Source organism: Rattus norvegicus, chromosome 1, assembly GCF_036323735.1.
Source record: "Rattus norvegicus strain BN/NHsdMcwi chromosome 1, GRCr8, whole genome shotgun sequence".
Classification (NCBI taxonomy): domain Eukaryota; kingdom Metazoa; phylum Chordata; class Mammalia; order Rodentia; family Muridae; genus Rattus; species Rattus norvegicus.
In genome coordinates this window covers 119,358,975-119,377,031 of record NC_086019.1, presented here as the reverse complement: position 1 = coordinate 119,377,031, position 18,057 = coordinate 119,358,975, and the positions used below count along the sequence as shown (strand labels likewise).

The 18,057-nt window shown below is 43.2% G+C and overlaps 6 non-coding genes across 6 annotated transcripts; all 6 read left to right on the top strand.

The window, feature by feature from the left end:
* Positions 1 to 751: 751 nt before the first annotated feature.
* On the top strand, positions 752 to 829 carry LOC120100241 (small nucleolar RNA SNORD115). Its single transcript, XR_005500019.1, has one exon. It is a non-coding gene; the product is annotated as a small nucleolar RNA SNORD115 (small nucleolar RNA).
* Positions 830 to 2,591: 1,762 nt separating this feature from the next.
* Positions 2,592 to 2,668, top strand: LOC120100285 (small nucleolar RNA SNORD115). Its single transcript, XR_005500060.1, has one exon. It is a non-coding gene; the product is annotated as a small nucleolar RNA SNORD115 (small nucleolar RNA).
* Positions 2,669 to 4,427: 1,759 nt separating this feature from the next.
* Positions 4,428 to 4,505, top strand: LOC120100263 (small nucleolar RNA SNORD115). Its single transcript, XR_005500040.1, has one exon. It is a non-coding gene; the product is annotated as a small nucleolar RNA SNORD115 (small nucleolar RNA).
* A 9,175-nt stretch (positions 4,506 to 13,680) lies between these two features.
* Positions 13,681 to 13,758, top strand: LOC120100260 (small nucleolar RNA SNORD115). Its single transcript, XR_005500037.1, has one exon. It is a non-coding gene; the product is annotated as a small nucleolar RNA SNORD115 (small nucleolar RNA).
* A 1,760-nt stretch (positions 13,759 to 15,518) lies between these two features.
* LOC134485385 (small nucleolar RNA SNORD115) lies at positions 15,519 to 15,596 on the top strand. The gene has a single exon (XR_010063424.1). It is a non-coding gene; the product is annotated as a small nucleolar RNA SNORD115 (small nucleolar RNA).
* Positions 15,597 to 17,357: 1,761 nt separating this feature from the next.
* Positions 17,358 to 17,435, top strand: LOC134485394 (small nucleolar RNA SNORD115). The gene has a single exon (XR_010063433.1). It is a non-coding gene; the product is annotated as a small nucleolar RNA SNORD115 (small nucleolar RNA).
* Positions 17,436 to 18,057: the final 622 nt, after the last annotated feature.

Here is an 18,057-nt window from a genome sequence, read left to right as displayed (position 1 = left end):
TGGTCACATTCTGAGTTTCATCACATGGCAATCACTGAGTACTAACGCTCAGGGATTCATGGCCAAAATACTTGTTGCATTCCTCTGGGCAACAGATTCTCTTCAGCATTCACTTACCAGCTGTGGGAACTGATTGTTACCATGCAGTATGGAAATGGGGAGGAATGAACATAGCCTAGCACATAAAATCTGAAATGCACAAGTCTCATGAAAATTTGATTAAAGTATACGTAAGTGTTCGTGTATTGTCCCTCCAATATTACTCAGGTAAATTCAGCTTTGCCTTGGTTTCTGACAATGTTTAGCAATTGAAAGATTTGATTGGTGTATATGATCAAGAGAATGTTTGATCCCCTTCATTAATGATTTGGTTTTGGGTACCTATTTACCTATTGATCGCTTAGGGAAGTAACTTTCCATGTGTTGCGAATGTCAGCATGGAAGTGGATGTTGCAAGAGTGATTCTGCTAAGTGGCATCATACATTAGACTTCTTAAACAGCCTCCTTAAAATTAACAGGATTGTATGAACTGAAGGGATACAATTGCCCTCATATCTTGCTCTTTCCTTTTAAGAGAGGACAGTCTTCAAATTCAAGCTAGGTCTATCCTTATTCCACACAAGAGCACTGGGCCAGTGTACCCTCTGCTATTGCAAGTGAGGATTCAAATTCTGAGGCAGTGTTGGCAGCCCAGGTAAGCCATGGTGCAGGTGAAATTACATTATTGACAGTTTTGTCCTGCCTGTGTCTGGGTCAATGATGACAACAGAAAGTCAAGAACAGAATGATGACATAAAAATCATGCTCAATAGGATTACGCTGAGGCCCAACCAGGGAGCCAGGGTAACAAGCACTACTTTGTCTCTTTGAGGACTACTTGTGGGACTCATTTGAGCTGCTATGATGAACTTGTGCACTATTCCCTCTGCGGGAACCTGGACAATATTAGTGCAACTGTGCTGGCAAACACTGCCTGCCAACTAGCACCTAATCTCATAATCTGCTTGTGTGCAAGTCTGCAACACCAACACTGTCATCATTACCCTCTCTGCTCTGATGTCTTGCAGTCACCTGGCATCACCCCAGCGGTCCAGTGGATCACTACTCCCAGGTGAGTGAAATGATCACGATTAATGGATTGAACTTCCTATAAGATATTCCTCAGTATTTTGACCAATAATTTCAGCCCATCAAAGGTTTCTTAATTAAAAATAATGCAATCCCAGTCAGAAATGAATTTCACTTCTAAGTATGTTTTGTTGCTTTGAACTGCACTATTAAAAATGTAGAGAAATTCCTTTCTACCTGTAGTTCATACAGCCATAAAATTGAATTTCTTGGAAGAGATCCTAGATGATACTATCTACACAAATGGAGGGATCTGGAATATGAATATACCTTTTGAATTTGGAGAAATTTCAGTCCACACACAGGCTCACAAATCCAAGCTGGTGCACAGAGATCGATTTCCAATGGCAAGGGGAACCCAGGAATAAGTCTTTAGTTTAGAGATGAAGATATTGGCGATAAATTTTCTGCATCAAAAGACACTCAAAGAATTATTGCCCCGAAGAGAGCTTCCCGAAATTTTTCACGTAACTCTCAGGCCACAGGGAACCTAGCCAGTAGGGTAGATTGAAGTTGAAGGTGTGGCTTTGGCTACCAATTCCCTTCTATGTGTCATCACACTGCTTCATTCTTGATCTTACTAAAGTTTACTTCAGTATTCATCAGAAAACAAATGCTATCAAAAAGATGGTTTCTGGAGCTCTTGGGACAGAGGAACGTGATGTCAATGGGATACTTGCAAACACCAACTGATCTAGTCACACGAATTTTGGTCACATTCTCAGTTTGATCACATGGCAATCACTGAGTGCTAACGCTCAGGGATTCATGGCCAAAATACTTGTTGCTTTCCTCTGGGCAACAGATTCTCTTCAGCATTCACTTACCAGCTGTGGGAACTGATTGTTACCATGCAGTATGGAAATGGGGAGGAATGAACATAGCCTAGCACATAAAATCTGAAATGCACAAGTCTCATGAAAATTTGATTAAAGTATACGTAACTGTTCGTGTATTGTCCTTCCAATATTACTCAGGTAAATTCACCTTTGCCTTGGTTTCTGACAATGTTTAGCAATTGAAAGATTTGATCGGTGTATATGATCAAGAGCATGTGTCATCCCCTTCGTCAATGATTTGGTTTTGGGTACCTATTGACCTTAATGATCTCTTAGGGAAGTAACTTTCCATGTGGTGGGAATGTCAGCATGGAAGTGAAAGTTGCAAGAGTGATTCTGCTAAGTGGCATCATACATTAGACTTCTTAAACAGTCTCCTTAAAATTAACATGATTGTATGAACTGAAGTGATACAGTTGCCCACACATCTTGCTCTATCCTTTTTAGAGAAGACAGTCTTCAAATTCAAGCTAGGTCTACCCTTATTCCTCTCAAGAGCGCTGTGCCCTTGTGTCCTCTGCACTTGCATGTGAGGATTCAAATTCTGAGGCAGTGTTGGCAGCCCAGGTAAGCCATGGTGCAGGTGAAATTACATTATTGACAGTTGTGTCCTGCCTGTGTCTGGGTCAATGATGACAACTGAAAGTCAAGAACAGAATGATGACATAAAAATCATGCACAATACATTACCCTGAGGCCCAACCAGGGAGCCAGGGTTACAAGCACTACTTAGTCTCTTTGAGGACCACTTGCAGGACTCATCTGAGCTGCTCTGATGCCCTTGTTCTCTTTTCCCTCTGTGGGAATCTGGACAATCTTAGTGCAACTGTGCTGGCAAACACTGCCTGCCAACTAGCACCTACTCTCATAATCTGCTTGTGTGCAAGTCTGCAACACCAACCCCGTCATCATTACCCTCTCTGCTCTGATGTCTTGCAGTCACCTGGCATCACCCCTGCGGTCCAGTGGATCAGTATTCCCAGGTGAGTGAAATGATCACGATTAATGGATTGAACTTCCTATAAGATATTCCTCAGTATTTTGACCAATAATTTCAGCCCATCAAAGGTTTCTTAATTAAAAATAATGCAATCCCAGTCAGAAATGAATTTCACTTCTCAGTATGTTTTGTCGCTTTGAACTGCACTATTAAAAATGTAGAGAAATTCCTTTCTACCTGTAGTTCATACAGCCATAAAATTGAATTTCTTGGAAAAGATCCTAGATGATACAATCTACACAAAAGGAGTGATCTGGAATATGAATATACCTTTTGAATTTGGAGAAATTTCAGTCCACACACAGGATCACAAATCCAAGCTGGTGCACAGAGATGGATTTCCAATGGCAAGGGGATCCCAGGAATAAGACTTTAGTTTAGAGATGAAGAAATTGGCGATAAATTTTCTTCATCAAAAGACACTCCAAGAATTATTGCCCCAAAGAGAGCTTCGCGAAATTTTTCACGTAACTCTCAGGCCACAGGGAACCTAGCCAGTAGGGTAGATTGAAGTTGAAGGTGTGGCTTTGGCTACCAATTCCCTTCTATGTGTCATCACACTGCTTCATTCTTGATCTTACTAAATTTTACTTCAGTATTCATCAAAAACAAATGCTATCAAGGAGATGGTTTCTGGAGTTCTTGGGACAGAGGAACGTGATGTCAATGGGATACTTGCAAACACCAACTGATCTAGTCACATTAATTTTGGTCACATTCTCATTTTGATCACATGGCAATCACTGAGTGCTAACACTCAGGGATTCATGGCCAAAATACTTGTGGCTTTCTTCTGGGCATCTGATTCTCTTCAGCATTCACTTACCAGCTTGGGGACTGATTGTTCCCACGCAGTATGGAAATGGGGAGTAATGAACACAGCCTAGCACATAAAATTTGAAACGCACAAGTCTCTTGAAAATTTGATTAAAGTACATGTAACTGTTTGTGTATTGTCCTCCCCATATTACTCAGGGAACTTCACCTTTATCTTGGTGTCTGACAATGTTTAGCAATTGAAAGATTTGCTCAGTGTAAATGATCAAGAGCATGTGTGATCCCCTTCCTCAATGGTTTATTTTTGGGTACCTATTGACCTTAATGATCTCTTAGGGTAGTAACGTTCCATGTGTTGGGAATGTCAGCATGGAAGTGGAAGTTGCAAGAGTGATTCTACTCAGTGGCATCATACATTAGACTTCTTAAACAGTCTCCTTAAAATTAACATGATTGTATGAACTGAAGGGATAAATTGCCCTCACATCTTACTCTTTCCTTTTTAGAGAGGACAGTCTTCAAGTTCAAGCTACGTCTCCCCTTATTCCACACAAGAGCGCTGTGCCCTTTTATCCTCTGCACTTGCAAGTGAGGATTCAAATTCTGAGGCACGGTTGGCAGCCCAGGTAAGCCATGGTGCAGGTGAAATTACATTATTGACAGTTGTGTCCTGCCTGTGTCTAGGTCAATGATGACAACAGAAAGTCAAGAACAGAATGATGACATAAAAATCATGCTCAATAGGATTACGCTGAGGCCCAACCAGGGAGCCAGGTTTACAAGCACTACTTTGTCTCTTTGAGGACCACTTGCGGGACTCATCTGAGCTGCTCTGATGCCCTTGTGCTCTTTCCCCTCTGTGGGAACCTGGACAATCTTAGTGCAAGTGTGCTGGCAAACACTGCCTGCCAACTAGCACCTAGTCTCATAATCTGCTTGTGTGCAAGTCTGCAACACCTACCCCGTCATCATTGCCCTCTCTGCTCTGATGTCTTGCAATCCCCTGGCATCACCCCTGAGGTCCAGTGGATCACTATTCCCAGGTGAGTAAATGATCACGATTTATGGATTGAATTTCCTTTAAGGTATTCTTCAGTATTTTGAATGTCATGCGCCCAATGTCCCACCAGCAAGAACGACGCGTGGCAACAGGATTCTTCTGCGAGCAAGCCTTTACTGTGTTACAGCTCTTCTTAGTGTTGCAGCTCTTCTTAGTGTTAAACCTCTTCTCAGTGTTACAGCTCTTCTCAGTTTTACAGCTCTTCTGAACAGGGACCCCGAGGAGCAAAATCGCTCAGCTTATAAAGACAACAGTATGCTAATTATCTCTCAGGGATTGGTGGGGCTTGGATCACCCCACTACTTGTTCTCCAGGGATTGGCGGAGAATGAATCGTCTCATTAGCATATTAACGGTCAACTAACACCTGGTGCATAAACCGCACATGTGCAGTACCGCTGTTCACCACTAGAGGGAGCCATAGCAAGGGGACAAGCCTGCACATGCGCAGTAAGTCGTTTATATCCAGACAAGGCTGGATGTCGGCGCCATCTTTGTTTCGCCGTGCCGCTCTCTACATCTCCCCCTTTTTTGTTTAATAAAATGACTGGTCTAGATCTGGGTGTCATGTCAATCTTGTCATTGCTCCTGTCTTAGGTCGTTCTCATCCAAACTCGTCCTTACCCGTCATAGAGTTACCCTATCGCCACCAGGCCCCGTGTCTTAGGTTGGTCCGAGTTCGAGGAAAGTTGCCCGTCCCTGGATACAATGACTCCACATGACTGTGACAAAAATGATCTAGGGCGAATTCTTGATCTTTCAAAGAGGCCAGCCATATGTTGGGAGAAGTACCCTTTTTAATGGTGGTCATAGCCTGTAAACAACCACTTTGTGTCTGGCATGTTCTCTTTTTAAACAGCCAATAAGCCAGAGACCTACTCTGCATCCCAGGAGGACAATAGCTCCCCAGGACAAACATGCCCGCCCACTCCTTAACAAGGGAGAAAGCATTGGTAATCCATGAGGTAAAGTCTTCAACTGTGATGGGGTCCAGCCTAGTGCTGTTGAGGACAGCAATCTGCATCAGCAATTGTCTTGATAGTTGCTCTGCTTTCATGGACCAGTTTCCTTTCAGATAATTTGAGATTTCTTTGTTCTGTTGAAAATTCTGAGAAAAGTTAGCTCACAAAAGAATAATGCATAAACCTCGAAGGGAGGAAACACAAGACAGCTGTGTCATATGCTACAGTGCTTCAATTGTTCTTGAACTAAATCTATCCTTTGATTGGCTAATAGAAGGCCAGATGCCAAATAGGTATTAAATTCTTCTTGTATCTCTAGTGCCACTGCAGTTCTGATTGACATTCTCAGCCGTCTGTATTTGATTGGTCATAGCGATTGCAGCTGTGGTAGCTGTGGCAGCAGACAGCAGAATGGCTGAAATTATGGCTGCCATTATTCCAAAATCTCTTTTGGCTCTCAGCAAATTAAGAATAGGAAAGCTATCTGGGTTTGCCTCCACTGGGATTGGCACAAAGGAGGGAATCTTAACCATCACTGCGGTGTCATTGGTGCCATCCCAGCATTCAGCTAAATAGCAGACTACATCAGAGCTATTACAATTTAAAGCACCACTGCTTACATTAGTGCTTATCAGAAAAAAAGGTGATCTAGCACATACTGAAGTACTAGTGGCAGTATTATTTACCAAGAGGTTATTATATTGAATATTAATCAACCTGGTATCACCTTTTTCTGGTAGCTGAAACATTATACAGCACGAAGTTCTCTCCCATCAACCTAGCAAAGGGGGTCAGGGATGTATATAACCCTTGCTCATTGGACAGCACCCATCGAAACCAAGGCCAGAGATTATGCTTGTCAGTCTTATTCTCAAAACAGTAGAATTGCTATGAACTGGCATGGGTACTGGCCAGGATCTGGCAATAGCCCACAGGGTGAGCGAATTAACCTGTATTACCATTCCCAGTAGTAATAGTAGGGTTCGTAGTCTCATCTTCAGGAAGAGCAGAAAGCAGTTTTCGAGTCAAACGCTCAGGTACCCAAATTGGATTTTCTTGATTTTTCGGAAAAACACAAATCGCTCCCCTGGATCGTATTAGAATAGGATCCGGGCCTTTCCATTCTCCAGTGAGTACATCCTTCCACTTCACCTGATCCTTGGGTGGGATAGGCCACTGCCCATGGCGTTCTGCCGCCGAATAGTCATGGGCGTCTAAATTTAAGAAATTTAAAGTAAGAAGTGCAGTGGAGATGGCAACCTTGGGGGTTGGCGGCACCTCACCAATTCCCCCTTTTTGTTTATTTAAATAAGCCTTTAATGTGCGATGGGCACGTTCAATGATTCCTTGGCCTTGAGGATTATAAGGAAGTCCTGTCAGGTGTGCAACACCCATCTGATTGCAGAAATGTTTAAACTTTTCTGAAGTATAAGCAGGGCCATTGTCGGTCTTGAGCAGCCTAGGAAGACCCCAAGCACTCCAAGCCTCAAGACAGTGGGCAATGACATGAGAGGCCTTTTCCCCAGACAAGGGAGAAGCAACTATGACCCCGGAGCATGTATCGATGGAAACATGCACATACTTTAATTTTCCAAAGGCAGGGACATGGGTAACATCCATCTGCCAAACCTGCAGGGGTCGAAGGCCACGGGGATAAATGCCCACAGGTGGGGTGGTAATAAACGCACTGCAATAACCGCAGCGAAGCACTATTTTTCTGGCCTCTGCTCTAGAAATAGGAAAACGTCTGCGTAAGGTCTCAGCAGTAACATGAAATAAAGAATGGAACTGGGTGGCAGCTTCCACAGGAGTCAGCACAGCAAACGTAGTGGCTCTAGTAGCCAAATCGGCCAGGTTATTCCCATGAGGCATTGGGCCAGGCAACCCTGAATGAGCCCTTATATGGGTGATGAAAAAAGGGGAATGCCGAGATAGTAACTCCTGCTGGATCTCCAGAAACATGGAAGCCACTGTACTAGTGGTTCTAATCATTCCCGCAACTTCTAAAGATTTAACTGAATTAACCACATAGGAGGAATCTGAAACAATACTTAATGGACTAGGGAACACTCGGAGCACTTCCAATACAATCTGACACTCAACTAATTGAGGGGAATTAGGGGTAAATTGCTTAGTTACCACTTTACCGTCATGCACATAACTACCCAAACCAGTTTTCGATCCATCCGTATAAACAATATCCCCTGCCTGAAGGGGTTCCATGCTGGTAACCCGGGGAAACACAAGGGGATGACATTTTGCAAAGGTCAAAATGGGGTGCCTGGGGTAGTGATTATCAAACACCCCTGAAAAGATGCACACAAGTATTGCCCAGTCATCATTTGTAGCAGCCAGCACTTGGAGCTGTTCTGCAGTATAGGGTATAACAATTTTTATTGGATGTTTACCAAAATGAGTTACAGCTACTTTTAGTCCTCTCATAGCCAATCTTGCCACCGCTGAGGGGTACCACTCTATGGTTTTAGCCGGAGAGGCTTGTGGGTGAATCCAAAGTAAGGGGCCATTCTGCCATAACACCGCAGTGGGTAATTTAGCAGTTTGCAAAACACATAGCTCAAAAGGTTCATCAGGTTGTATCCTTACTAATTGAGCCTCAGAAAGAGTCTTCTCCACCTTTTGGAGGGCCTCTACAGCCTCCATAGACAGGGATCGCGGGGATGTTAATTGCGGATCCCCTTTCAATATATCAAACAAAGGTTTTAACTCAGCAGTAGATATTTTCAGGAATGGCCGTAGCCAATTAATATCTCCCAAAAGTTTTTGAAAATCATTTAAGGTTCGTAGGTGATCTCGCCTGATTTCGATTTTTTTGTGGAGTAATAACTTCTGGATGTACAACGGCTCCTAAAAACTTGCCCATCAGCGATCTCTGAACCTTTTCAGTAGCTATAGTTAGCCCAAACTGTTGGAAATGTTTACTTAAGTCAGCATATGCTATCTCAAGCTCTTGAGGTTTGGATCCACAAAGGAGTATATCATCCATGTAATGAAGAATCGTTAGTGATGGATATTGCCCTCTGACAGGGGTCAGGGCCTGTTGTACATATAACTGACAAATAGTGGGGCTGTTTGCCATCCCCTGGGGCAAGACTTTCCATTGATAGCGCTCATCAGGCTCCACATGATTTATTGCAGGCAGAGTAAAGGCAAACCTCTCTTTATCCTTAGGATGTAAAGGAATAGAGAAAAAGCAATCCTTAATATCTATTATAATAAACTCCCATTGCTTTGGAAAGGCAGAAAGAAGCAAAAGACCGCGTTGGACTGATCCATACAATTGCATTTGTGTATTAATTGCTCTAAGATCATGCAATAGTCTCCATTTTGCTGACTTCTTTTTTTATAACAAATATTGGAGTATTCCAGGGTGAGCTTGAAGGTTCCAAATGTCCTAATTGCAACTGTTCCTTTACTAATTGGTGAGCGGCCTCCAGCTTTTCAGAGGAGAGAGGCCATTGAGGAACCCATAAAGCTTCCTCTGTTATCCACGGTATGGGCATAGCCCCCTCAATGGCCCCTAAGAAAAACCCAGATCGTGACGATCGGGTTTTGCAGTGGGTTGAATTGGCTCTGTAGTTCCTTGGTGATGCTTACCAATGCCTTTTCCTGGGACATACCCCATATCCCTTACCATTCTCTGTGCTGGTAGGGAATTCTCATTCATAAGTTTAAGCCCTAACTCAGCCAAAATATCTCTTCCCCATAAGTTGACAGGTAAAGGAAGAACATATGGGACGAAACTACCCTCCTGTCCTTCTGGGGCTTTCCACTTTAAGGGCCTAGAGCTAATAGTTGGACTAGCTTCATAACCTAAACCTTGTAATGAATGGGAAGATTGAGTAATGGGCCATTTTGTAGGCCACCATTTAATGGAGATAATGCTTTTGTCTGCCCCTGTATCTAGAATTCCCTCAAATGTCTTTCCTTCAATGGTTAGGATCAGAGTAGGTCGAGCGTGTAAATAGACCATAAGATATGCTGAATCAGTGCCCGTAGAGCCGAAACCCTTCTTCCCTCTTTTTGTACTTCCCGATTTAAACTGGGCGTGATAACTGGGTAAAACAAGCAATTGTGCAATCCGGTCACCTGGGGAAATGGAGAAGAGACCTCATGGGGAGGAGCACATGATCTTCAACTGGCCCTCATAATCTTGATTAATAACCCCAGGATGTACCACCAATCCTTTAAGAGTAGTAGAGGAGCGTCCTAAAAGCAGCCCAACTGTATTGGGTGGTAAAGGGCCATGAAAGTCAGAGGGGATAGGCTGCACCCCCATTTGAGGGGTTAGGACGATTCTGGAGGTGGCACGGAGGTCTAATCCTGCGGAACCCGGAGTGGCTCTCCTGGGGAAGTTTGATGAGCCCAGGTTACTGGGGAGCTGGTTGCCCCATATATTTGAGGGCCCTGAGGACGGGGGCCCCGTTGGACGTTTTTTGACATATCCAAGGGTTTCCCCGTTATGTCCTTTACTGACCTGCACTCATTGGCCCAATGTTTCCCTTTCTTACACTTTGGACACAGTCCTGGGGCTTTCTTTGGATTAAAGCCAGGATTCTGATTCCTGCACTCCCTTTTCATATGACCGGGCTTTCCACATTGGAAACACGTGATGCCTCTGCTAGAGAGGCCAGGCCGCCTTTGTCCTTGTAATATAGCCGCGGCTAGACCGGTATTGGTAAGTGGTCCTCCTATTTCCCTACAGGCTTTCATCCAAGCCTGCAACCCCTTAGATTTCCAGGGGAGGATTGCATTGCGGCACTCTTTGGTACATTGTTTAAAAACTAACTGTTCTATTAAGGGCATGGCCTGGTCTTGGTCTCCAAAAATCCTACCAGCAGCCTCCATCATGCGGGCCACAAAATCTGAGAAAGGCTCACTTGGTCCTTGGATGACCTTGGTCAGGTTCCCGGACACCTCTCCTCTGTTAGTTAGAGCTTTCCATGCCTTGACAGCACTAATAGCAACCTGGGCATATACCTCCAAGGGGAAGGCAGTTTGATTATTGGCCCATTGCCCTTGTCCAGTTAACATGTCAAATGTCCAGGCAGGTTGTCCTGCTGCTGCATTTGCACGTGCTTGTGCTTGGCAAGCATCATGCCACAATGCCTTCCACTCAATATACTGTCCCATGCTAAGGAGACAGGCCTTTGTCACAGATTGCCAGTCTGCTGGAGTCATGGCAATGCTTGCTAGTCTTTCTACCTGTGACATGGTAAAATTAGCAGTAACCCCACAGGCACGAACAGACTCTGCCAGTTGCTTAACTTGCTTGTGCTCTAGGGGCTGATGAGAACGAACGCCATCGTCCTCAAACACAGGAAACATTTGCCTAAGTGCTCGCTGTGTTTCAGGTGGACAGAAAGAGTACTCACACTTCCCCTCTATATAAGGCGGGGGAGTGGAGGCCACCGAGGCATTAATAACTTTCGGTTTCTTCACAGTGGCTCTCCACCTAGGCCCATATCTTTCTTCCTCATATCTGGCTGCCTCTTCCTTTAATTCCTCCTCCTCCGACTCTGACAACTCTTGCTCAGAGTCACTACCAGTCAGTTCTAAGGCTTCTGATTCTTTTAATGGATACAAAGTATCCTCTCCAGATGACTTGTACTTCATCCTCCGGGGTACACCTATTTTTTCCTCCAGCGGCATTTCTTCCGCCTTTTGTATCTCTTTCACTTTTGTTTTAGTAACCTTTTCCTTTTTGCGCACTCCTAATTTCTCACTCTGCTCCGTTTCTGACATGCTCTCTTGAATGTTCTGTCCTGCCTTGACTATGTCCTCACATTTTAACACAACTAGTAAGAAGACAACAGTCACTATAAAAACAAGCAACAATCCCTCCATGGCAAGACTAAATCCGAAAAGGGGCATGCCTCTCGGAGCTTGCCTTTTAATTTACCTTCTCGCAGTTCTGAATCCTCTTCAGCACACTGAAGGGTCGCCTCGGCACCGGAACTGTTGGTTCTCAGGTATAGGCACCACTTGTCGCGCGCCCAATGTCCCGCCAGTAAGAACATCGTGTGGCAACAGGATTCTTTTGCGAGCAAGCCTTTACTGTGTTACAGCTCTTCTTAATGTTACAGCTCTTCTCAGTGTTACAGCTCTTCTCAGTGTTACAGCTCTTCTTAGTGTTACAGCTCTTCTCAGTGTTACAGCTCTTCTGAACAGGGACACCGAGCAGCAAAATTGCTCGGCTTATATAGACAACAGTATGCTAATTATCTCTCAGGGACTGGTGGGGCTTGGATCACCCAACTACTTGTTCTCCAGGGATTGGCGGAGAATGAATCATCTCATTAGCATATTAACGGTCAACTAACACCTGGTGCATAAACTGCACATGTGCAGTACCGCTGTTCACCACTAGAGGGAGCCCTAGCAAGGGGACAAGCCTGCACATGCACAGTAAGTCGTTTATATGCAGACAAGGCTGGATGTCAGCGCCCTCTTTGTTTCGCCGCGCCGCTCTCTACATTTGAACAATAATTTCAGCCCATCAAAGGTTTCTTATTTATAAATATGCAATACCAGTCAGAAATGAATTCCACTTCTCAGTATGTTCTGTCCCTTTGAACTGCACTATTAAAAATGTAGAGAAATTCCTTTCTACCTGTAGTTCATACAGCCATAAAATTGAATTTCTTGGAAGAGATCCTAGATGATACTATCTACACAAAAGGAGGGATCTGGAATATGAATATACATTTGAATTTCGAGAAGTTTCAGTCCACACACAGGCTCACAAATCCAAGTTGGTGCGCAGAGATCAATTTCCAATGGCAAGGGGAACCCAGGAATAAGACTTTACTTTAGAGATGTAGAAATTGGCGATAAATTTTCTGCATCAAAAGACACTCCAAGAATCATAACCCCAAAGAGAGCCTGTCGAAATTTTTCATGTAACTCTCAGGCCACAGGGAACCTAGCCAGAAGGGGAGATTGAAGTTGAAGTCGTGGCTTTTGCTACCAATTCCCTTCCATGTATACTCACACTGATTCATCCTTGATCTTACTAAAGTTGACTTCAGTATTCATCAGAAAAAAAAAGCTATCAAGGAGATATTTTCTGGAGCTCTTGGGACAGACGAACGTGATGTCAATGGGATACTTGCAAACACCAACTGATGTAGTCACACAAATTTTGGTCACATTCTCAGTTTGATCACATGGCAATCACTGGGTGCTAACAATCAGGGATTCATGGCCAAAATACTTGTTGCTTTCTTCTTTGCAACGGATTCTCTTCACCATTCACTAACCAGCTGTGGGAACTGAATGTTACCATGCAGTACGGAAATGGGCAGGAATGAACATAGCTCGGCACATAAAATTTGAAATGCACAAGTCTCTTGAAAATTTGATTAACGTATATGTAACTGTTCGTGAATTGTTCTCCCCATATTACTCAGGGAACTTCACCTTTGCCTTGGTTTCTCAGGATGTTTAGCAATTGAAAGATTTGATTGGTGTAACTGATCCAGAGCATGTGTCATCCCCTTCATCAATGATTTGGTTTTGGGTACCTATTGACCTAATGATCTCTTAGAGAAGTAACTTCCCAGGGTGTTGGGAATGTCAGCATGGAAGTGGGACTGAATAAGTGATTCTACTCAGTGGCATCATACTTTAGCCTTCTTATACAGTCTGCTTTAAATTAACATGATTGTATGAAATGAAGGGATACAATTACGAAAACATCTTGCTCTTTCCTTTTTAGAGAGGACAGACTTTAAATTCAAGCTTGGTCTCTCCTTATTCCACAAAAGAGCGCTGTGCCCTTGTATCCTCTGCACTTGCAAGTGAGGATTCAAATTCTGAGGCAGTGTTGGCAGCCCAGGTAAGCCATGGTGCAGGTGAAATTAAATTAGTGACAGTTGTGTCCTGCCTGTGCCTGGGTCAATGATGACTACAGAAAGTCAAGAACAGGATGATGACATAAAAATCATGCTCAATAGGATTACGCTGAGGCCCAACCAGGGAGCCAGGATTACAAGCACTACTTTGTCTCTTTGAGGACAACTTGTGGGACTCATCTGAGCTGCTCTGTTGCCCTTGTGCTCTTTCCCCTCTGTGGGAACCTGGACAATCTTAGTGCAAGTGTGCTGGCAAACACTGCCTGCCAACTAGCACCTAGTCTCATAATCTGCTTGTGTGCAAGTCTGCAACACCAACCCTGTCATCATTACCCTCTCTGCTCTGATGTCTTGCAGTCACCTGGCATCACCCCTGCTGTCCAGTGGATCACTATTCCCAGGTGAGTGAAATGATCACGATTAATGGATTGAAATTCCTATAAGATATTCCTCAGTATTTTGACCAATAATTTCAGCCAATCAAAGGTTTCTTAATTAAAAATAATGCAATCCCAGTCAGAAATGAATTTCACTTCTCAGTATGTTTTGTCCCTTTGAACTGCACTATTAAAAATGTAGAGAAATTCCTTTCTACCTGTAGTTCATACAGCCATAAAATTGAATTTCTTGGAAGAGATCCTAGATGATACTATCTACACAAAAGGAGGGATCTGGAATATGAATATACATTTGAATTTCGAGAAGTTTCAGTCCACACACAGGCTCACAAATCCAAGTTGGTGCGCAGAGATCAATTTCCAATGGCAAGGGGAACCCAGGAATAAGACTTTACTTTAGAGATGTAGAAATTGGCGATAAATTTTCTGCATCAAAAGACACTCCAAGAATCATAACCCCAAAGAGAGCCTGTCGAAATTTTTCATGTAACTCTCAGGCCACAGGGAACCTAGCCAGAAGGGGAGATTGAAGTTGAAGTCGTGGCTTTTGCTACCAATTCCCTTCCATGTATACTCACACTGATTCATCCTTGATCTTACTAAAGTTGACTTCAGTATTCATCAGAAAAAAAAAGCTATCAAGGAGATATTTTCTGGAGCTCTTGGGACAGACGAACGTGATGTCAATGGGATACTTGCAAACACCAACTGATGTAGTCACACAAATTTTGGTCACATTCTCAGTTTGATCACATGGCAATCACTGGGTGCTAACAATCAGGGATTCATGGCCAAAATACTTGTTGCTTTCTTCTTTGCAACGGATTCTCTTCACCATTCACTAACCAGCTGTGGGAACTGAATGTTACCATGCAGTACGGAAATGGGCAGGAATGAGCATAGCTCGGCACATAAAATTTGAAATGCACAAGTCTCTTGAAAATTTGATTAACGTATATGTAACTGTTCGTGAATTGTTCTCCCCATATTACTCAGGGAACTTCACCTTTGCCTTGGTTTCTCAGGATGTTTAGCAATTGAAAGATTTGATTGGTGTAACTGATCCAGAGCATGTGTCATCCCCTTCATCAATGATTTGGTTTTGGGTACCTATTGACCTAATGATCTCTTAGAGAAGTAACTTCCCAGGGTGTTGGGAATGTCAGCATGGAAGTGGGACTGAATAAGTGATTCTACTCAGTGGCATCATACTTTAGCCTTCTTATACAGTCTGCTTTAAATTAACATGATTGTATGAAATGAAGGGATACAATTACGAAAACATCTTGCTCTTTCCTTTTTAGAGAGGACAGACTTTAAATTCAAGCTTGGTCTCTCCTTATTCCACAAAAGAGCGCTGTGCCCTTGTATCCTCTGCACTTGCAAGTGAGGATTCAAATTCTGAGGCAGTGTTGGCAGCCCAGGTAAGCCATGGTGCAGGTGAAATTAAATTAGTGACAGTTGTGTCCTGCCTGTGCCTGGGTCAATGATGACTACAGAAAGTCAAGAACAGGATGATGACATAAAAATCATGCTCAATAGGATTACGCTGAGGCCCAACCAGGGAGCCAGGATTACAAGCACTACTTTGTCTCTTTGAGGACAACTTGTGGGACTCATCTGAGCTGCTCTGTTGCCCTTGTGCTCTTTCCCCTCTGTGGGAACCTGGACAATCTTAGTGCAAGTGTGCTGGCAAACACTGCCTGCCAACTAGCACCTAGTCTCATAATCTGCTTGTGTGCAAGTCTGCAACACCAACCCTGTCATCATTACCCTCTCTGCTCTGATGTCTTGCAGTCACCTGGCATCACCCCTGCTGTCCAGTGGATCACTATTCCCAGGTGAGTGAAATGATCACGATTAATGGATTGAACTTCTTATAAGATATTCCTCAGTCTTTTGACCAATAATTACAGCTCATCAAAGTTTTCTTAATTATAAATAATGCAATACAAGTCAGAAATAAATTTCACTTCTCAGTATGTTCTGTCGCTTTGAACTGCACAATTAAAAATGTAGAGAAATTCCTTTCTACCTGTAGTTCATACAGCCATAAAATTGTATTTCTTGGACGAGATCCTAGATGATACAATCTACACAAAAGGAGTGATCTGGAATATGAATATACCTTTTGAATTTCGAGAAATTTCAGTCCACACACAGGCTCACAAATCCAAGCTGGTGCATGGTGATCGATTTCCAATGGCAATGGGAACCCAGGAATAAGAATTTAGTTTAGAGATGTAGAAATTGGTGATAAATTTTCTGCATCAAAAGACACTCCAAGAATTATTCCCCCAAGAGAGCTTGGCAAAATTTTTCATGTAACTCTCATGCCACAGGGAACCTAGCCAGTACGGGAGATTGAAGTTGAAGGTGTGGCTTTGGCTACCAATTCCCTTCCATGTGTACTCACACTGCTTCATCCTTGATCTTACTAAAGTTTACTTCAGTATTCATCAGAAAACAAATGCTATCAACGAGATGGTTTTTGGAACTGTTGGGAGAGAAGAACGTGATGTCAATGGGATACTTGCAAACACCAACTTATCTAGTCACACAAATTTTGGTCACATTCTCAGTTTGATCACATGGCAATCACTGAGGCTAACAATCAGGGATTCATGGCCAAAATACATGTCGCTTTACTTCTGGGCAAAAGATTCTCTTCAGCATTCACATACCAGCTGTGGGAACTGATTGTTACCATGCAGTAAGGAAATGGGGAGTAATGAACACAGCCTAGCACATAAAATTTGAAACGCACAAGTCTCATGAAAATTTGATTAACGTATATGTAACTGTTCATGTATTGTCCTCCCCATATTACCCAAGGAACTTCACTTTTGTCTTGGTTTCTGACAATGTTTAGCAATTGAAAGATTTGATCAGTGTAAGTGATCAAGAGCCTGTGTGATCCCCTTCCTCAAGGGTTCGGTTTTGGGTAACTATTGACCTTAATGATCTCTTAGTGAAGTAACTTTCCATGTAATGCGAATGTCAGCATGGAAGTGGAAGTTGCAAGACTGATTCGGCTCAGTGGCATCATACATTAGACTTATTAAACAGTCTCCTTAAAATTAACAAGATTGTATGAGCTGAAGGGATACAATTGCCGTCATATCTTGCTCTTTCCTTTTTAGAGAGGACGGTCTTCAAATTCAAGCTAGGTCTCCCCTTATTCAACACAAGAGTGCTGTGCCCTTGTATCCTCTGCACTTGCAAGTGAGGATTCAATTTCTGAGGCAGTGTTGGCAGCCCAGGTAAGCCATGGTGCAGGTGAAATTGCATTATTGACAGTTGTGTCCTGCCTGTGTCTTGGTCAATGATGACAACAGAAAGTCAAGAACAGAATGATGACATAAAAATCATGCTCAATAGGATTACGCTGAGGCCCAACCAGGGAGCCAGGTTTACAAGCACTACTTTGTCTATTTGTGGACCACTTGCGGGACTCATCTGAGCTGCTCTGATGGCCTTGTGCTCTTTCTCATCTGTGGGAACCTGGACAATCTTAGTGCAACTGTGCTGGCAAACACTGCCTGCCAACTAGCACCTAGTCTCATAATCTGCTTGTGTGCAAGTCTGCAACACCATCCCAGTCATCATTACCCTCTCTGCTCTGATGTCTTGCAGTCACCAGGCATCACCCCTGCGGTCCAGTGGATCACTATTCCCAGGTGAGTGAAAAGATCACGATTAATCGATTGAATTTCTTATAAGATATTCCTCAGATTTTGACTAATAAATTCAGCCCATCAAAGGTTTTTTAATTAAAAATAATGCAATACCAGTCAGAAATGAATTTCACTTCTCAGTATGTTCTGTCCCTTTGAACTGCACAATTAAAAATGTAGAGAAATTCCTTTATACCTGTAGTTCATACTGCCATAAAATTGAATTTCTTGGAAGAGATCCTTGATGATACAATCTACACAAAAGGAGGGATCTGGAATATGAATATACCTTTTGAATTTCGAGAAATTTCAGTCCACAACAGGTCACAAATCCAAGCTGGT